At 42.0% G+C, this 14,706-nt stretch overlaps 1 protein-coding gene across 2 annotated transcripts in view; it reads right to left on the reverse strand.

The window, feature by feature from the left end:
- LOC308643867 (protein FAM221A) overlaps positions 1–12,699 on the reverse strand; it is a 330,925-nt gene extending 318,226 nt beyond the window's left edge. For both annotated transcript variants that reach the window (XM_081284236.1, XM_081284235.1), the window contains exon 1: positions 12,696–12,699. The gene's annotated coding sequence lies outside the window, so the exon portion shown is untranslated. The remainder of the gene's footprint in view (positions 1–12,695) is intronic.
- Positions 12,700–14,706: the final 2,007 nt, after the last annotated feature.

Raw genomic sequence — 14,706 nt, forward strand, 5'->3', positions numbered from 1 at the left:
TGTTACTTTTTAAAGTTAGAATAGAAGGGGGTGGTAGTTTAATGATCTTTACCTTTGGAGGAACTAAGACTCAGGAAGGATTGAGGCCCACATCAGCTTTCTGAAGGAGTCAGGAATTATAAATTAACCAGGTTCGTGACTCCACGGGCTTCCTTGTTATAGACCCTAATTACATTCCTGATGCCAGGAGCCTCCTATGTGTTCTGTTGGCAGTAAGGCCAAAAGGCTCCCAAATTTGTTTCCTGGGCTTTGTAGGAAGTTGCAGTCACAGAGACTTTTTCTCACAGAGCCCTGCTTAAAAAAAAAAACAAAAAACAGACTAGCAGGAAGCAAACTGGCCCAGAAAAAGGACACAGGGGCTGAAGTAGAGAAAAACTGAGCAATTTTCTTGAATTTACCCTCAACTGGACCACAAGGCCCAATAACACAATGTCTGGCACATCATTGTGTTATAGGTGAGTGACTGAATTCATGTAGTTTGGGGACTGGGGAGTTTATCAAGTCTAACCTTTGCTTACTCCCCACATGCATTTATTATACACCTGTATTTCCTAATCTGTGGACCATGAACCTCCTTTTGACGACAGAGGATCCTCAAACCCACAGATGCATCAAACATTGTCTTTGGAGGGAGTAAACATGTTTCCTAAGCAAATGGAGGTAGAATGCTGCAGTCTGGCTGAGCACAATTCAGGAGCCACTTATCAAGCAGAAACAAACTTTATTTTTAGAACACACAATGTACCACCACAAGAGCTCTTCAGGAATTCCCTCAGAACCCAACTGCCATCACAGGCTTCCTGTGAGCCTCTCAACCCCCACTCCTCCCACTCTTGAGACCGATTGGCTGGGTCGCATGGGCGGAGCCAAAAGAGTCCCCCAATGAGCAGCTCCGTGGTCTGAAAGGGCGGGGAAACAGCCCAATGAACATCACCACAGAGGAGCCAATCAGCTGGCAGCTGGAAGTTTGCTGGGGCCCCTTCAGCTGTGGCTCTCAACAGTAGAAACTATTGGAATTCAACGAAAGGTTATTTAAAGGTATTGCTTAGTTCAAATCAGCTTTTTTTCATGTGTCTATTCAATGATTAATATGTAAAGAGCCACAATTTTTTGAACAAAAAGTCACTATAATAAAAAAGATTGGGACCACGGTCTGGGCAACCTTTCCCAACCTCACAGGGCAGCCCATGACACTACTAGGCAGTTGGTGAATGTTCCTGTCATTTAAATTGAATCATTTCTCCTGGATTTCCCCTCTCTGTGTACCATTTCTTCTCTTCAGAGAATGGCTGAGACTTTGAAGGGCTAGGATTAAATGACCTCTCTTATAAATTACATACATTGTAAATACTATGAATTCACATTTTATATTTCTATTTAAAAATTATTTTGTCACCCACTTTGTAAATCTAAATGGAAAGGGTATAAAATCCTTTTAAAGAGAAGACAAGCCTTGGGTACTGCACAGTCTGTCTGCACCCCAGGCTCCCAGGGTAGGCGATCTGAGGTGTCTGCTCAGATATTTTGTGCTGGTTTGCCAGCTTTGTCCTGTGTGCTGCAAGGACAGGGAGTCTGGCCAAGGTGGACACTGAGTCTTGCATTAAGATGAATGTTGGCTTCTCAGGAAGTACCATGCCTGTTACTTGAGGGTGAGATACAAATGTAGATATACGCAAAGAACACCGAGTCTCTTTAGGAAAAATATTCCTGTTAAAATATAGAACAAACAACTGGGAACAACTTGTGAACTGTACAAAGAATCTCAAAGGACAGAAAAGGGCCAAAATGTAAGGACATATTACACAGTTCATAAAATGACTCTCTGTCACTTTCTAGTTCCCTATAAATTTTCTGGAATGTTGCAAAACAGGAACAAGACCTCAATAGAAAGAGACAGTTAACCTCAGGAGGTGAGAGATAACATCTGGTCAAACCATTTGTGTGATCTTGTCTGATCACACAAATCACCTCCACCAACCACCAGAGATCTTAACGTAAGCTGAAACCTACATACCAGACCAGACCTCCTAATGGGGATACACGACCTTGCTCAATATTTCCCAGCCGTGAGAAAAGTCCAGCCCTTTTGGATCATACATATTCCACCTGATTGTATGCCCTAATAAAAACTCAACATTAAACCCTGGTGGTGCATCTCAATTTGAGGGAGGGAGTTACTGGGGATTGAACCCCAGGGTACTCTATCACTGAGCTACATGTCCAGCCTATTAAATTTTTTTTAATTTGAGACAGGGTCTTGCTAAGTTGTCCACACTGGCCTCCTGCCTCAGTCTTCTGAGTAGCTGGGATAACAGATATGCATCACCAGAGGGGCTTGCCTTTCACTTTCTAAGAAAGCTCTTCCTCTCTGTTGAAACCTGACCCATCCTTAAAATCTGTTCTGTCACACAGTCAAGAACCTAGAAGGACTGAGTGGAGGCAGCTTCCAGACCTCCTTGGATTCCCTCATGACGACAAGGGCATCTCGAAACCTCACACAGAAGATTCCTACCAGAGGAGGCACCTCTTCTACCATTTCTCCACATTCTTATTTGTTGGCACAAAGTGCTGCCTCTGACCTCTCTCAGTTGTGTTGGTCGGCACTGTTTTCTCATCCTTCAAAGTCACTGTTTGCTCGGAAGTTGGGCCTCTGAACACTCACCTGTCCCCTTCGATTATTGATCTCTGTCTGCAGCCAGGAGATTGCTTCTCTCATAGTCTACAGGAATGGCTAGAAAGCTGCAGACCTACCAGGCCGACTTGTACCTCATCCTTGCAATGAGAACTGCATTTTCTCCTCCCACTGAGGAACAGTTTATGTAAGAGCAGTTTGTATATAGTTTACAGATAGTGGGTCACTCTGAGTAGACCTGTAATTCACCCCTCCTTACAAACCGTCCCCAAGGCTGGAGCCAACAAACATTCCTGAACCAGGCACTGGGCTAGGACAGAGAGGGGAAAGAGAAAGAAATACAGGTCTTGCCTCCTAGGAGCTCCCAGACTGTAGGAGAGGTCTAGATTAGAGCTGGGGTTGTGGTTTAGCGGTAGAGTGCTTGCCTAGCATGTGTGAGGCACTGGGTTCAATCCTCAGCACCACATAAAAATAGCACCACGATAAATAAATAAATTAAATAAAGGTATAGTGTCCATCTACAACTAAAAATAATAATAAAAGATTAGAGTACATGTCATCAATACCTGTATTTGAAAAGGAGATACAAAATGTTGCAGGGCACAGCAGCAGTTCTGCCAGAGCTGGGGTAGCCTCCACCGGGAGGCAATATTTGAACAGATGTGGGGCCTCAAGCAGAGAAAAAGAGAAGGCTTCTGCAGTGCCCCTCTTCATTCGACTTCAGGGGTCCACTCACATTGAACTCCAGAGGATGACAATCTCTAAGGGAGTGTGATTGGAAGGCTTGTGGGGTGATGTTCCAGGTCAGCAGAATACCATGGATGTCAACCCAGAGAATCCCCTGGGATTTACACCTGTATCTACGTGGCCTGTGGAATATTTTGTCCCTGGTATTAAATTGTGAATTATGGTATTAAATAACGATTCAGAAACATTGCTGCCTCCTGACTCAAAAACCCAATCAGTGTCCCTGCCGCATCACCGCATGAGATAAGACCTTGGGAGACTGAGGCAGGAAGATCATTTGAGCCTATGAGTTAGAGACCAGCCTGGGAAAATCCCCCTCCTATCCTGTATTGGATGCATAGCTTTACCCTTATGACCTCATTTAACCTTAATTTCCTCTTTATCGGCTCTACCTACAAATGCAGTCACATTAGAGATTAAAACTTCAACATGTAAATTGGGGGAGGGGGCAAATGGGGGGCAGTATTGGGGGATTGAACTCAGGGTTTCACGCAGACTCAGCAGGCACTCTACCACTGAATTATAGCCCCAGCCCCCAGTTCATATGATTTTTGAATTTTTAAAAGTTTTGCAGTGCTGAAGATTGAATTCAGGGGCTTGTACATGCTAGGCAAGTGCTCTTATCACTGAGCTACATCCCCAAACTGTGATGATTAGGTTTATGACAATTGTCTCTGTCTGATGCTCCTACATTTATGATGGGGATACATGCTTGTAAACCCACTATAAATTGAAAATATGGTAAATTGAAAATGCGTCCAGGTCAGGCACAGTGGCATATGCCTGTAATTCCAGCAATTCAAGAGGCTGAGGCAGGAGGAATGCAAATTCAAGGTCAGCCTTTGCAATTTAGAGAGACGCTGACTCAAAATAAGAAATAAAAAGGGATTGGGAAAGTTCTTTGGTGGTAAAGTGTCCCTGGGTGGAAGGAAGGAAGGGTGGAAGGAAGGAAGGGTGGAAGGAAGGAAGGAAGGAAGGAAGGGTGGAAGGAAGGAAGGAAGGAAGGAAGGGTGGAAGGAAGGAAGGAAGGAAGGAAGGAAGGAAGGAAGGAAGGAAGGAAGGAAGGGTGGAAGGAAGGAAGGAAGGAAGGAAGGAAGGAAGGAAGGAAGGAAGGAAGGAAGGAAGGAAGGAAATGTCTTCAGTACATCTAACCTAGTGAACACTGAACATCCTAGCTTAGCAACACTGTACTGCAGAGTATCGGTTGTTTCCTCTCATGATCAAGTGGCTAACTGGCAGCTAGGGCTCACTGCCATTGCCCAGCATCAGAGACAGCATTGTGCCACATACTGCTAACTGGGGAAAAGATCAAAACTTGACATATAGTTTCTACTTAATGTATCATTTTTGAACCACTGGAAAGTTGTTCAGAAGTGAAACCATTATTAAATTGAGAACCATTTTTATAATAATTCTTTGAAATGCCTAGTCGTGTCTTTGCTCCTTTGTCTTTTTCTTGTTGATTTGAATAATTCTTTACATATTCTTTAAGGTAATTCTTCATCAGTTATACATATTAAATATATGCTTTCATCTTCTCCCAGTTGATGGCATGAAGTTTCACATTTCTTGTTCTGTCTTTTAATGTTTCAGTGAAGCCAAATGGTTAGGCTTTGGCTTGAGATATTTTGTCATATTTAGGAAATCCTATCTTTCTAAAATCATAAAGACATTATATTCTAAAATTTTTAAAGTTTTACCTGTTACATTTAAGTCCTTGGTTCAATTGGAAATGATTTTTGTGTGTGGCGTGTGGTAAGAATTCTTTCTTCTCCAACATTTGTATTTAATTACTCAGCAGCATTTCTTGAACGATTCCTCCTTTCCTTACTGATCTTCAGTGTCACCTGTGTCAGATGGTATAAATCTGTGTCTAGACTTCTATTCAGTTCTGCTGGGATTCTTTTGTATTCCTAGCCCAATGACACATGGTCTGAGAATTCTTTATATCTAGCTTCCAGTTTTCTGATTCTCTATCTCTGTCCAGTCTGCTGTTAAGCCATTTTAAAAGACTAAAGCAGGGGCTAGGGGTATATCAGTTGGTAGAGTGCTTGCCTTGCATGCTCGAGGCCCTGGGTTCAATTCCCTGTGCTGTGGAAAAAAAAAACTGCAAAATAACTACGAGATGATCAAGGAAATCTGAACATCAACTGGGTGTTTGGTAGAGAAATTGTTAATTATTTTATATGAGATAATTACATTGTGCTTTTGGGTTTTTTTAAGGAGTTTTTATTTTTGGAAATTTGTACTGCAATATTTTGAATAAAATTATATAATTTCTGGGATTTCCTTTAGAACTAAAATGATAATGATATATATGGAATAAGGTTGGCTATGAATTGAATAATTGTGGAAGCTAGATTATGTCTACATCATGATTTTACTCTCCTTTTGTATGTATTTGAAATTTTCCATACCAAAAAAAAAAAAAAAAAAAAACACAGCCCAGATTCTGCTCACTGTTTCTAATGTTTAGGATCATGATTTTGGTCTCAAGAAGCTTTTAGGTAGCAGTCCATTGAGCCAATGTTGGTTGACTCTGATTTTTACTCCTTTAAGCACACTTTGAGTTTCATTTTTTTGATAGCTGTATATGAATTTTTTTTTGGTACCAGGATTTGAACCCAGGAGTGTTTAGCCACATCCTCAGCTTTTTATTTTAGAGACAAGGGTCTCCCAGAGTTGCCTAGGGTCTCACTAAATTGTGAGGCTGGCTTTGAACTTTCTACTCTCTTGGGATCCAGCCTTACAAGCTTCTGGGATTACAGGTGTGCACCACCACACCCAGCTAGTCCGGGATCTTGTTCTGTAGCGTGGGGTAGACTCAATCAAGCCTCCTCCCTCAACCTCACCAGTAGCCAGGACTACAAGCAGGCACCACCATCCTCAGCTAAAATATATTTAATTCATACCTTATATCTGATCATTCCAATCTCTGCAACAGTTGCCAGCCTGCTTCTTTTACTTCTCTTGACTCATTCATAAAGGATTGTTTGTACATGTATGAGCTGTTGTTGTTTTTAATTTTGTGATCCCACATCATCGCATTTATATCTGTGGCAGTTCACTGAAGTGTAGTGTTCCAGTAAAGAAAGTTTGCATGGCTTCTGCCAGGTGCAGGGGGGCACTAGGTGTCCAGAACCACTTTAAATCAACTGTTTAGCCATGAGGTTTTTCCATGTGAATCCCAGTTCCAGACCCACCTGAGTACAGGCTCAGGGTTAGGAATTCTGAGGGGGGACTGTTCATTTTATTCTTTAGCACCAGCCTTAGAGTCCTCGCCAACTGAGGCACAGGTCTCCACTCTCCCTCCAGGGGTGAGTTTTCTCTGCTTCACCCACTAAACGTATCATCCAGGGATCCCACATTATGCGGAAGGGAGTATGTGTGGAAGGGGAGCATTTCTCTCGTCTCATCCAGGCTTCATTATTTGTTTATCTTTATCCCAAAGAGCAGAGCCTTTAAACCCAAGCCCAAGGCCAGCAGAGATGTGCACGTGCGTGCCCCCCAGGGGAGCCTCTGGCCCCACTGCTTGCTTTTTCCTGTAGATTTGGTGGGGCCAGGGGTTGTTTGTTTTCAGATGCTGGGGATCAAACCTAGGGCCTCATACATATTAGGTGAGCACTCTGCACTGAGCTCCATCCCCAGCATAATCTGTATTTTCTTAGATAGTTTTTGGCCATCAATGAATCTCCTTAGTTTTCTGCCAGATCAATCAGACGTTATCTTTTAAAAAAAAATTCCCCCCAAAAGTCATTTCCAGCTGACACTAAAAACAAAACAAAATAAAACAAAACACCCATTACATAGTGAAGAGCTGGTAGCTCCCTCATCTTGACCTCCTTTGATTTCAGCCTCTCGGTGCAGTTTTTTGTTGTTGTTGTTGTTTGTTTTGATTCTGTGCATTGAATCCAGGAGCACTTAACCACTGAGACACATTCTCCGCCCTTTTTTTATTTTATTTAGAGACAGAGTCTCTCTAAATTGCTTAGGGCATCTCTTGCCGCTTTGAACCTGCAATCCGGAGCTGCTGGGATTACAGGTATGCGCCACCATGCTCAGCTTGCTGAGAGTTTCTTTGAAAAAGAGGCTCTGAACTTGCACCCTTCTCTGACTACTCAACTGCTGGAGAAGTCCCTCTGACTTGGGCACTTGAGGGGGGATCTAAGAATCATGGGAAGTACCATATAGACTGAGTTGTTGTTTTTGTTTGAACTCATAAATTGTAAAAAAAAAACTTTCAGTTTGTCACAGAAAAAAATCTTTCAGTTTGTCACACAGATGAATTCCCATCCCCAAAGATAAAATTGCATTAATTGCTTGAGAAAAGCAAGAACCTAAGAAAGTACAAATATCTTTTCAGCGTCTAGTTGTTTAATTCATTATTTTTATTTCCACTACTTTACAAATGCTTAGGGAAAAAAATAAACTTTTCTTGCAAATCAAAGTATCTGAAGGTTACAGGAAAAAATAGTTTCAAAGTTACATGCCTAGTGAACCAGGGATTCAACTGATAAGCTCAACGGTGAGGAAATTAGACCATTTTTTTTGGCACTTACAAGATCAAAGCTCCAAACCAAAACGCAGTATGTAAGAGAGTATACTTTTCAGCTATCTCTCTTTAAACCTAAGGATGTATTAAGATGAGTTAGGAAGAATCTTACAAGCTGGATGCAGTGGCACACACCTGCAAAGTTACTTGGGAGACCGAGGCAGAAGGATCATTTGAGCCCCTGAGTTAGAGAACAGCCTAGGCAACATAGGGAGACCCACTCTCACATAAAAATAGTACTAAAAAAAAATAAAAAATAAATAAAAAAAGTACTGGCGGGAAGAAAAAGAAACAAGGAATCTTATGTAGTCTCACATCATGTCACGATGGAGCAGTCTTGCTTATGAAAATCAAAGAGTTTACTTTGCCCTTTGTTTTCTACAAAATACGGTTCCTATGAGAGGTTTCTGCTGAAAGAGGCTTCCTAACTTGAGCTGCACTGGGAATGGTTGCTTTCTTCTTTTAGCTCCCATTTGTTCTCTTTAGAGTTCTGAAATAGCATGGTTATGATGTAATTAAAATGGAAACAGTTCTGGTAGGGGGCACAGTTCGACTGTGTCACAGTAGCAACTGCTGCGACTTCAAGGCCTAAAGTTGGGCAAATCAGCTGGCCTGCACTGATTTTTTAAATTTTTTTTATTGGTTGTTCACAACATTACAAAGCTCTTGACATATCATATTTCATACATTAGATTGAAGTGGGTTATGAACCCCCAATTTTACCCCAAATGCAGATTGCAGAATCACGTCGGTTACACATCCACAATTTTACATAATGCCCTATTAGTAATTGTTGTATTCTGCTACCTTTCCTATCCCCTACTATCCCCCCTCCCCTCCCCTCCCATCTTCTCTCTCTACCCCATCTACTGTAATTCATTTCTCTCCTTGTTTATTTTCCCATTCCCCTCACAACCTCTTATATGTAATTTTGTATAGCAATGAGGGTCTCCCTTCATTTCCATGCAATTTCCCTTTTCTCTCCCTTTCCCTCCCATCTCATGTCTCTGTTTAATGTTAATCTTTTCTTCCTGCTCTTCCTCCCTGCTCTGTTCATAGTTGCTCTCATTATATCAAAGAAGACATTTGGTATTTGTTTTTTAGGGATTAGCTAGCTTCACTAAGCATAATCTGCTCTAGTGCCATCCATTTCCCTGCAAATTCTATGGTTTTGTCATTTTTTATTGCTGCATAGTACTCCATTGTGTATAGATGCCACATTATTTTTTATCCATTCATCTATTGAAGGGCATCTGGGTTGGTTCCACAGTCTAGCTATTGTGAATTGTGCTGCTATGAACATCGATGCGGCAGTATCCCTGTAGCATGCTCTTTTAAGGTCTTCAGGGAATAGTCCGAGAAGGGCAATAGCAGGGTCAAATGGTGGTTCCATTCCCAGCTTTCCCAGGAATCTCCAAACTGCTTTCCAAATTGGCCGCACCAATTTGCAGTCCCACCAGCAATGTACAAGTGTACCCTTTTCTCCACATCCTCGCCAGCACTTGTTGTTTGACTTCATAATGGCTGCCAATCTTACTGGAGTGAGATGGTATCTTAGGGTGGTTTTGATTTGCATTTCTCTGATTGCTAGAGATGGTGAGCATTTTTTCATGTACTTGTTGATTGATTGTATATCCTCCTCTGAGAAGTGTCTGTTCAGGTCCTTGGCCTGCACTGATTTTAAGAAATCAGTTGAAACAATCCTATATTTAAAAGATCTCAGTAGAGAGGAATTCTAAGCCAGAGTTCCTTTCAAGGACTACTCCCCAGAATTTTTCTTTCTCTTTATGCAATTTGTGTTCAGGGAAATGTTCAGGCACTGGGCTGAACAGGTAATGACAAGTGGGAAAAACACCAGGAAAGGTGTTTTCAGCTGCCTGGGGAGCCCACTTGGAAGCCTGGTGAGGACACCCACACTGGACTTGAACTTCATATTGTTTGACTTTTGCTTTTACGTTGGGTCTGCTCTTCTTCACCAGGTTGCCACATCAAAAGTGGCTCCTCAGCAGGACACGGTGGCAGGACTCACTCCTATAATCCCAGTGGCCTGGGAGGCTGAAGAAGGAGGATCTCAAGTTGAAAGCCAGCCCCAGTAACAGTGAGGTGCTAAGCAACTCATTGAGACCCTGACTCCAAATAAAATACAAAATAAGGCTGGGAATGTGGCTCTCAGTGGTTGAGTGCCCCTGAGTTCAATCCTGATACCCACTCCTGCCACCCCCCTTCAAAAAGTGGCTTTCAACAGAGAGGGGATGTATAAATGTGAGTTTCTGAAGCATATTCTTCTGAGGTCCCCTACCCATCTGATTACAGGGAATGCTCATGAAGAAGCTAGGAAGGTTTGAGTGTTAGGAGTTTTAAATGCAAAAAAAAAAAAAGACATTTTTTTTGGGGGGGGGTGCTGGGTATTGTGTCCCAGGCACTCTACCACATTCCTAGCCCTTTGTTTTTTTATTTTTTATATTGAGACAGGGTCTTGCTTAAACTTGTGATCTTCCTGCCTCAGTTTACAGAGTTGCTGAGATTATAGTATTACAGGCATGTGGCACCACACTTGGCTAAATATATGCATCAGTAAATCCTGTAAGAGAATCCTAAAGCCCTGAAGTTGTGTTTGTGGGATTTTGTTATAGATGTCAATCAGGGAGTTGGCTTGAAGCAGCCATTCAGTGCTTACTATATTAAGTCAGATATCTTCAAAGGGTTTCCTATGACAGAAAGGGGCTGACCAGATATTTCAGGATTGTGAAAGACTGAGTCTTTGACTGACTGGAGGTGGAGCTCAGTGTTAGAGTGCTTGTCTAGAATGTGTGAGGCCCTGGGTTCAGTCTCCAGTCCCCCAAAGAAATTCTTTGGCTTTCCTGGACTCTCTACATAGAGAAGTAAAAAACAAACATGAAACAGACAAGTAATAAGAAAGGATTTAAAGGATAGTGTACACTTCAATAGAATGATGCCTTGTGGGCATTTGTAAACATAACCACAAGTTCTTTGACACTTTTTGCACTTGGAGGTGGGGTCTATGTCCCCTGCTCTTAAATTTGAATATTTTGTGTCTCCACCTATAGAATAAGGCTGAAGGGACACCATGTGACACCTGAGTCTAGGTGGGGAAAGCTATTTAGCTTCCCCCTGGCTCTCTCAAATGGCCCTCTTGGGATTCTGCCACTCATGTTGTGAGAAGTCCAAGACACATGACAACTACAACAACCTGGTTAGCCCTGGGTGATTCCAGTCCAGGCCCCAGACACATGTGTGAAGAAGATTCGGAAGGATTCCAACCTCTGCTCTTTGAGTGTTTCCAGCTATGGTCCTAGACTTTATAGAGGAGAAACAGGGTTCTTGCGCCTTGCCCAAACCCAGATCCCCAGAATCAGTGAGCACAATAAAGCAGTTATTTTACAACACTAATCAGGGGATATATGTAACTGGGACTCATCTTGATTTTAAACAAGCAGCTCAGACTGTGTTAAAGAAGTTCAGCAGAGAGTCTGGCATAAGGCTAGCACCATAAACATTCTTGTCAACAACGCAATGCTGAGTGGGGAAGGAGGAGAGTGAAGGGAACCCTGAGAGCCCCAAGCCTGGAGACGGGTGAATGAAATGTTTGATTCCAGAGAGTGAGTAAAACAAATGGCCAGACTGAAGCTTTTTTAGCAAAAAAAAAAAGTAGTGGTGCATGAGGGTGGAGAGAAAGGGGGCTACAGACAGCAGAGTGCCTGTATTCCCTTGTAGTCTTGACAAACACAGTGAAGGACCATCTATGTAGGTCATGATCCCAAACACGGGGCCCCAGGCATTAGTTGGAAAACCAACTTCCTGTTCTCCTGCTCTGTTTGCATTATGCAAGGTAGCAGTTTTACAGTTAAACTTGAATCTATCCAATCACACCAAGAGTTTAGATTTTCCGTGTAGGTGATGGAGGGCCACTGAAGGTTGTTCAAAGCTGCCTTGACAATTCCAGCTATCTTTTTTGGGTGGTGGTAGGGTGCCAGGGATTGAACTCAGGGGCATTCAACCTCTGAGCCACATCCCCAGCCTTATTTTACATTTCATTTAGAGACAGGGTCTCACTGAGTTGCTTAGCAACTCACTGTTGCTGAGGCTGGCTTTGAACTCATGATTCTCCTGCCTCAGCCTCCCCAGCTGTTGGGATTACAGGTGTGTGCCTCATCACTGGTGGCTCCAGTTATCTTTTAAAAGGTGGCCAAGGGAGAGAAGGAGAGAGAGAGAGAGAGAGAGAGAGAGAGAGAGAGAGAGAGAGAGAGAGAGAAACGCACGAGTGCTGAGAGAAACATTTGGAAGACATGACTATAATCGATGCCTGAAGTGTTCACCTGATGGAAGACTGTTGTAGAGGAAACAACAGATATTTTGTTAGGTTTTTTTTTTTTGTGTGTGTGTGTGTGTGGGGGGTAGGATTGAACTCAGGGGAACTCCCTCACTAAGCCATATCCTCAGCCCTTTTTTTTGTATTTTATTTAGAGACAGTGTCTCACTGAGGTTCTTAGTACCTCTCTTTTTGCTGAGGCTGGCTTTGAACTTGGGATCCTCCTGTCTTGGCCTTGCGAGCCCCTGGGATTACAGGCCACTGCACCTGGCCTTTTGTTTGATTTTAAAAAACAAGCTTACAAGGGCTTCCTACTTGAAGTCATCTTAGAAGAGTTCATCATTTAAGATCATTTTAAAGATAGTCCTCAGGGGACAAAATAGTATTGCTGAAGATACTTCCTCTGCTCTTTTCAGAAACATTAGGGGACACTCAGGCTAAGACTGGAATCAAAATGTCACTGGCTCGGTGATAAGCTCAGCATGCATGACCTATCTCCAGCACCACAAAAACAAAACAAAAAGCAAACAAAGAAAATACCCCTGGCTGTTGAACCTGATGCCCCTTGGAGTGTTTTTGATGTTCATGGGAACCTCATCTGAAGCAGATTTTTCAGAAAAAGACCAAGAAGTCAGAGCTCTGAACAGTTTTGAACAGAATAGATTCCTATTAGTTTGTTCAGACAGCACATGAGGAATGAAAAGAGGGTCCATAACTCATTCTTTTTAAAAATTATAAAAAATTTCAAACAAAAAAGTGCAGAGAAACCAATGAACCACCCAGATTTAGCAAATCTTTATTTTGCTATTTATTTAAGATCTTTTTTCCTTTAGAAAGAAACTGTTACAGATTTAGCTGAAGCCCCTCCCACCCTTCCCTATGGGGGTTCTATCCTAGATAACCACAGCCCCGAGTTTTCTGCAGACCATCTCGGGCACATACATATGTATGCATGAACAAGTTATGATATTGTTTTAAATATTTCAAAACTTTACCTAAATAACTACTCTACTGCACCAGTGGCTTATTATTGACACATCTTTGTTCTTTTCATTTGCATTTCCCTAGTTACAAGTGCAGTCGAATTTTTCTCTCTTGGCCCTGGGTTGGATCCCCAGCATAAACTCTCTACCACTGAGCTACATCCTACATCCCAGCCCCAAACGAACATCTTTTCATGTTTATTGGCATTTGAATTTCTTCTTCTGCGAATTGTCTGTTCACTAACCTTTGCCAATTTTTCAGTTTGTCTTTATTTTAAAATTCTTTTTAGGTTATTTTATTCTACATAAAAATAAGCAATACTTAAAGACTACTAAAAACATGTATATCACATAGGTACTATAAAAGATAACAGTAAAATGAGCCTAAGGGTCAGCTTTAGGAGTGCAACATCATAATGCTAGGGAAGCCCCCTCTTTGCCCCTTACTGCACCCCACACCACCCCATTCCTCCTTCTCAGAGAGGACCACTGTGCTGAATTTTATATAATAATTCTTTTGCCTCCTTTTCTATAGGCTTATTTTCTATGCTTGTATGTGTTCCCATATTGTTTAGTTTTCCATGCTTCGGGGAACTGTATAACTGGTATGGCATGGTATGTATTCTTTTGCAACTTGCTTTTTTTTCTGTCAACATGGTTAATGAGAATCTTCCCTTGTCGCAGTCCGGCTGCAGCAAAATAATCAGGGGGTGATGAGGAACTTGTGTACATTGATACAGCAGGAGTGGGAGCCGTTTATTGTAGGACAGGAGAGGTATATATACATTCCACACAGCTTATCTTAATTAACATAAACTAGATACAGCAGTCAACCAATAAGGAATCTCCACACTTAATGGCTCACTGGTGTTACTTCACAAACCACTCCCTCTGCAAAATGCCAGGTGCCATCTTGACTTGTTTACAGACTCTAACATTCCCTCTTGTTTTGACGGTTGTAGTTTCATTTGTTTGGCTGATTATTTGCACTTCCTTGTATATCACAATTGTTTTTTCCATTCAACTGTTGATGGATATTTGGGTTGTCTCTCCTATTGTTCTGAACATCATTCCCCCCATCCCCACACAGGGCCTCCTGCATTTTGGCAACTTCTATACCACTGAGCTACACTCTCAGCCCCATCACTTGGTCCTTGGTGTTGTGATTTTCCTATTTGTCGTTTCTTTTTTCCCTTTTTATTTTTGTAGTTGTAGATAGACTACATGCCTTTATTTTATTTGTTTATTTTTATGTGGTGCTAAGGATCGAACCCAGTGCCTCACACATGCTAAGCAAGCGCTCTACCACTGAGCCCCAGCCCCAGCCCCCTATTTGTCACTTCTCCTGTGAGTACTCATATTTTTTACTTCAGGTAGGTCTGTTATGACATACCTACATAACAATTCATAAGCAATGTGCAATTACATACTATATCACAAAATATAGCATTTGTCATTATTA

Source organism: Spermophilus citellus (assembly GCF_964194105.1).
Source record: "Spermophilus citellus genome assembly, chromosome: 3".
Classification (NCBI taxonomy): Eukaryota; Metazoa; Chordata; class Mammalia; order Rodentia; family Sciuridae; genus Spermophilus; species Spermophilus citellus.